We start from the raw sequence: 5,929 nt of genomic DNA on the forward strand, positions 1-5,929 counted from the left end.
CGTCAATTTTTAGTAGTGGAAAGGGTTTAGCACTACAGGGAAATAAAGCTAGGTGAGAAAGCTGTTGGTCATTTGCCGAATTGGTATGTAACAATTACAGAAGCAAACTGTTGACAACAATAAGCAAACTACATTCCAAAATGAAGTAGATGGAAGTCGAGTACGCTGTACATCACGAAAACTGTAGTTTTAATGGAACATTTGTTTAAGACAAGAATCTGAATATAGGGAAAGGCAGTACCACGTAGCTATACCTCAACTTAAGTTTGTATACATTCCACAAATGACTAAAGGATGTACTCTCAATGGACTTGATAATGTGTGTAATACACATCCAACCTCTTTTCGTACTTGACATGTATAGATTAATGGTGTGGAGTGTGTTGCGCTTTGTTCTACTGGAGAACTGAGAATTTTTAAAGTTTGATTGCACTAATGATACATATACACTATGTGATCGAAAGTATCCGGACAACTGGCTGAAAATGACTTACAAGTTCGTGGCGCGCTCCATCGGTAATGCTGGAATGCAATATGGTGTTGGCCTACCCTTAGCCTTGATGACAGCTTCCACTCTTGCAGGCACACGTTCATTCAGGTGCTGGAAGGTTTTTTGCGAATGGCAGCCCATATATCACGGAGTGCTGCACTGAGGAGAGGTATCGATGTCGGTCGGTGACGCCTGGCAGGAAGTCGGCGTTACAAAACATCCCAAAGGTGTTCAATAGGATTCAGGTAAGGACTCTGTGCAGGCCAGTCCATTACAGGGATGTTATTGTAGTGTAACCACTCCGACAGAGGCCGTGCATTATGAACAGGTGCTCGATCGTGTTGAAAGATGCAATCGCCATCCCCTAATTTCTCTCAACTGTGGAAAGCAAGAAGGTGTTTAAACATCAATGTAGGCTTGTGCTGTGATAGTGCCACGAGAAACAACAAGGGATGCAAGGCCCCTCTGTGAAAAACACGACCACACCATAACACCACAGCCTCTGACTTTTACTGTTGGCACTACACACGCTGGCAGATGACGTTCACCGGGCATTCGCCGTACCCACACCCTGCCATCGGATCGCCACATTGTGTACCGTGATTCATTACTCCACACAACGTTTTTCCACTGTTCAATCGTTCAATGTTTACGCTCCTTACACCAAGTGAGGCGTCGTTTGGCATTTACCGGTGTGATTTGTGACTTATGAGCAGCCTCTCGACCATCAAATCCAAGTTTTCTCACCTTCCACCTGTCATAGGACTTGCAGTGGATCCTGATGCAGTCTGGAATTCCTGTGTGATGATCTGGATAGATGTCTGCCAATTACTCACTACGACCCTCTTCAACAGTCGGCAATCCCTGTCAGTCAACAGGCGAGGTCGACCTATACGTTTTTGTGCTGTACGTTTTCCTTCACGTTTCCACTTCACTTTGACACCGGAAACAGTGGACCTAGGGATGTATGGGAGTGTGGAAATCTCGCGTACAGACGTATGACACACTTGACATCCAATCACCTGACCACGTTCGAAGTCCGTGAATTCCACGGAGCGCCCCATTCTGCTCTCTCACGATGTCTAATGAGTACTGAGGTCGCTGATATGGACTACCTGGCAGTACGTGGCAGCACAATGCACCTAAAATGAAAAACGTGTGTTTTTGGGGGTGTCCGGATAGCTTTGATCACATAGTGTAGATTAAATGAATATTGAACTAGGTCAATTTGGGACTTCTCTAACGAATGGAAATGTAAAAGTCTTCTTCAAAGTAATTTTGTTTGTATTGGGAAACAAACCGACGCCTTCTGTCGACACTATGTTTTTCATGAAACGTGTGATGAGTAGCACTTGTTTGGCTCGCCTCCCGCTACAAATTGCAACTATCTGCCGAAACACCAGAGAAAATGTACCTGACGTCACTTAAGAAAGATGGGTTCTGTCTGTGACTGCTACTGTAGTGGTAGCAATATGGAACGTAAAGAGGAAAAGCCATTTGGTGCCATTGGAGTGTCATTTCCTAGAAGCAAATGCAGTTGTTTATTTAGGTTAGGTGGGTTTGATATCCAAGTTCGTCTCTGCACAACATGGCGTAATGGTAAAAAATAACCTCTGTCTTACAATCGAGGGACAAATTGATATTTGGAGATATAAAAATCCTATTTCAACTGAAAAAACTGTTTAAGCATCTCGGCATTAAAAATGGATTCAGAGTTGTAAAATCTAAGCTTGTGAATCAAGAGTTATAGAAAGCAGTGGATTTAAACAATGTGTAGACGTCCTCTTTACATACATGCACGGTATAACAAGAGAATGAGATAGCTTACACAAGGTGGTGGAAAATTACCGACATCCAGTTCGCTTTAGTTTTATTAAATAATACAGCTGGTGTGGAAATGGTTACTGAACAAGTCTTGCTATGAAAAATATTTCAGGGTGATGGAATGTTAACAACACCTCATTTCGGGAAACATCCTTGACGACTAATAGGCGAGTTAAAAAATTTTTAGGTTTTGATAAAGACCTGTGAGAGCTTCCTCTGCGAGTGGCTGGGCAGTGGCTACCTGCACATACCTCCACCTCTGTAGAGTGTTTACCGCTAAAGGAAGTAGCAACCCACTACACACTGAATCGAACATTTATATGCCCATCCAGGCACAAAGGCTTCTGGTTAACCGAGCGAGGTAGCGCAGTGGTTAGACACTGGACTCGCATTCGGGAGGACGACGGTTCAATCCCGCGTCCGGCCATCCTGATTTAGGTTTTCCGTGATTTCCCTAAATCCGTCCAGGCAAATGCCGGGATGGTTCCTCTGAAAGGGCACGGCCGACTTCCTTCCCCATCCTTCCCTAATCCGATGAGACCGGTGACCACGCAGTCTGGTCTCCTTCCCCAAACCAACCAACCAACCAAACTTCTGGTTTCTGAGCGTAGAGAGGGGAGCGGGGGGGAGGGCGTTGATTTTGTTTTTCAGGCCTGGCAACTGCTACCTGGGAGTGCAAGTGACTGTTGATCAAGGCTGTGTCTCTCGTATAGACTTAGGAATATAGTGGAGAGACGCAACAGAGCATGGCGGAGCTGAGCCTCGGCAGCTACCGCAGCTCCGCTATGCGCCGAGGTGTAGTAAGGGCAGCAGGCAGGCTCGCTTGAATGTGTGGACGGCAAACTTTCTCAGACGATTTTAAAGGAACTGCTCGGTTTGATTCTCGCCCTTGTCTCATAGTGTAATTCGTCAGATTCGTGATGAATTACTTACCATTTCGTTAATCGTCATAATTATTGTGACGTTTCAAAATTAATCAAGATACTGCAAGAATATCGAATAGAGGTAACTACAAATTAGCTTTTGGTGCAAGTTAGGTCTAGGGGTGGCGTATCTGATTCATAATCAAAACGTCTTCGGTCCCGAGTTCGAATCCCGCCACTGCTTAAATTTTGATTAATAATCAGCATCGACGGGCGAAGACTTCCGGCATAAGAAGTCAGCCTCATTCTGCCAACCGCCTTGTCAAAGGGGGCGGAGGAGCGGACAGAGGTTCAGGGTACTCTCTTGTCCTACGGATGGGAAACTGCCTCTAAAGGCGGAAGAATCAGCAATGATCACCGGCATGAGGATGCAGAAGGCAATGGAAACCACTGCATTAAAGACACGTAACGTGTATCCAGAGGACATGTGGGCCGTAATTGAAGAAGGGTCATGATGATCTGTCCATTGGCAAAAGATTCTGCAATAGTGCCCCATCGGATCTCGGGGGGGGGGGGGGGGGGGGTACTGCCAATGGGCAGGTTACCATGAGAAAAAGATTGAATAATCAACGAAAGGATAAAGTTATACGTGTCGGCGCGTGGAATGTCAGAAGCTTGAACGTGATAGGTAAACTATAAAATCTGAAAAGTGGAATGCAAAGGCTCAATCTAGATATAGTAGGAGTAAGGGAAGCGAAGTGGAAAGAAGAGAAGGATTTCTGGTCAGATGGGTATAGGGTAATATCAACAGCAGCAGAAAATGGTATAACAGGAGTAGGATTCGTTATGAATAGGAAGATAGGGCAGAGAGTGTGTTACTGTGAACAGTTCAGTCACAGGGTTGTTCTTATCACAATCGACAGCAGACAAAAACCGACAACGATAGTTCCAGTTTACATGTCGACGTCGCAAGCTGAAGATGAAGAGATAGAGAAAGTTTATAATGATACTGAAAGGGTAATACAGTACGTAAAGGGGGATGAAAATCTAATAGTCATGGGGGACTGGAATGCAGTTGTAGGAGAAGGAGTAGAAGAAAAGGTTACACGAGAATATGGGCTTGGGACAAGGAATGAGAGAGGAAAAAGACTAATTGAGTTCTGTAACAAGTTTCAGCTAGTAATAGTGAATTCTCTGTTCCAGAATCACAAGAGAAGGAGGTATACTTGGAAAAGGCAGATTACATGATGGTCAGACAGAGATTCCGAAATTAGATACTGGATTGTAAGGCGTACCCAGGAGCAGATATAGACTCGGATCACAATATAGTAGTGATGATTAGTAGTCTGAAGTTAAAGACATATGTCAGGAAGAATCAATACGCAAAGGAGTGGGATACGGAAGTGTTAAGGAATGACGAGATGCGGTTGAAGTTCTGTAAGGCTATAGATAAAGCAATAAGGAATAGCTCAGTAGGCAGTACAGTAGAAGACAAACGGACGTCTATAAAAAATGGCCATCACGGAAGTTGGGAAGGAAAACGTAGGTACGAACAAGATAACTGTGAAGAAACCATGGGTAACAGAAGAAATACTTCAACTCGTCGTTGAAAGGAGGAAAATGTTTCGGCAAACACTGGAATACAGAAATAGAAATCGCTGAGGAATGAAATAAACAGGAAGTGCAGGGAAGCTAAGAAGAAATGGCTGCAGGAAAAATGTGAAGACATCGAAAAAGAAATGATTGTCAGAAGGACAGGCTCAGCATACAGGAAAGTCAAAACAACCTTCGGTGACATTAAAAGCAAAGGTGATAACTTTAAGAGTGCAACTGGAATTCCCCTGTAAAATGCAGAGGAGAGAGCGGATAGGTGGAACGAATACACTGAAAGTCTCTATGGGAGGGAAGATTTGTCTGATGTGATAGAAGAAGAAACACGAGTCGATTTAGAAGAGATAGGGGATCCAATATTAGAATCAGAATTTAAAAGAGTTTTGGAGGACTTCCGATCAAATAAGGTAGAAGGGATAGATAACGTTCCATCGGAATTTCTAAAGTCATTGGGGGAAGTGGCAACAAAACGACTATTCACGTGGGTGTTTAGAATGTATGACTCTGGCGACATACCATCTGACTTTCGGAAAAGCATCATACACACAACTCCGAAGACGGCATGAGCTGACAAGTGTGAGAATCATCGCACAATCAGCATAACAGCTCATGCATCCAAGTTGCTTACAAGAATAATATACAAAAGAATGGAAATGAAAATTGAGGATGCGCTACATGACGATCAGTTTGGCTTTAGGAAAGGTAAAGGCACGAGACAGGCAATTCTGACCTAGCGCTTAATAATGGAAGCAAGACTAAAGAAAAAATCAAGACACATTCAAAGGATTTGTCGACCTGGGAAAAGCGTCCAGCAGTGTATAATGGTGCAAGATGTTCGAAATTGTGAAAAAAGTAGGGGTAAACTATAGGGAGAGACGTGTCATCTACCATATGTCAACAGCAAAGAGTGGATGACGAAGAACGAAGTGCTCGTATTAAAAAGGGTGTAAGACAAGGACGTAACCTTTCGCCGCTACTGTTCGATCTGTACATCGAGGAAGCAATGATGGAAATAAAAGAAAGGTTCAGGAGTGGAATTAAAATTCAAGGTGAAAGCTATCAATGATAGAAATCGCTGATGAAATTGCTATTCTGAGAGAAAGTGAGGAAGAATTACATGATCTGCTGATCGGAATGAACA

The sequence above is a fragment of the Schistocerca piceifrons genome, chromosome 6 (assembly GCF_021461385.2).
Source record: "Schistocerca piceifrons isolate TAMUIC-IGC-003096 chromosome 6, iqSchPice1.1, whole genome shotgun sequence".
In the NCBI taxonomy this organism is placed as follows: Eukaryota; Metazoa; Arthropoda; class Insecta; order Orthoptera; family Acrididae; genus Schistocerca; species Schistocerca piceifrons.